Below are 528 nucleotides of genomic sequence, written 5' to 3' on the forward strand. Positions count from 1 at the left end.
CATTATGAACATCCCTGCTCATTCCTGAAGAGCAGCATCTGTGGCTTCTCTCAGGAGTCCTTGCCCTCGGCACTGTAGCTCCCATGGTGATTTTGGAAAATAGGCCCATTGTCTTTCATTAAACTACAGCATGGACAAGTCAAAGACATGCACGGGCTTTTCCCACTTGCCTGTGAAATAGTCATGACAGGCCTTGAGAGGGATACATTACTCCTTTGCCCTCCTCCGAAGGACAGGCAGTAACAACCCTCTTGAGATCAGGGTCCCCCTGACATGCAGGAGGTAGTTCAGTCTCCTCATTCTTACCCCTCAGGCCCCAGCAAGTCTAGTTTGGGAAGGAAGGCTGACTACTGCTCTCCCCTCCCGACCCCCTCAAGTTGTTGGCAGCTGGATGGGTACCAATGATCAGTGGGGCTGAAAATTAAACCCCATGGAGATACTAGGGGCACTTTCTCTGTCAAAGGGCAATTGTCTCAGGCTCTCTGTAGACTCATGTAGGCATCACTGTAGCAATTGTATTGAAGGCAT

Source organism: Alligator sinensis, unplaced genomic scaffold (genome assembly GCF_000455745.1).
Source record: "Alligator sinensis unplaced genomic scaffold, ASM45574v1 scaffold816_1, whole genome shotgun sequence".
In the NCBI taxonomy this organism is placed as follows: Eukaryota; Metazoa; Chordata; order Crocodylia; family Alligatoridae; genus Alligator; species Alligator sinensis.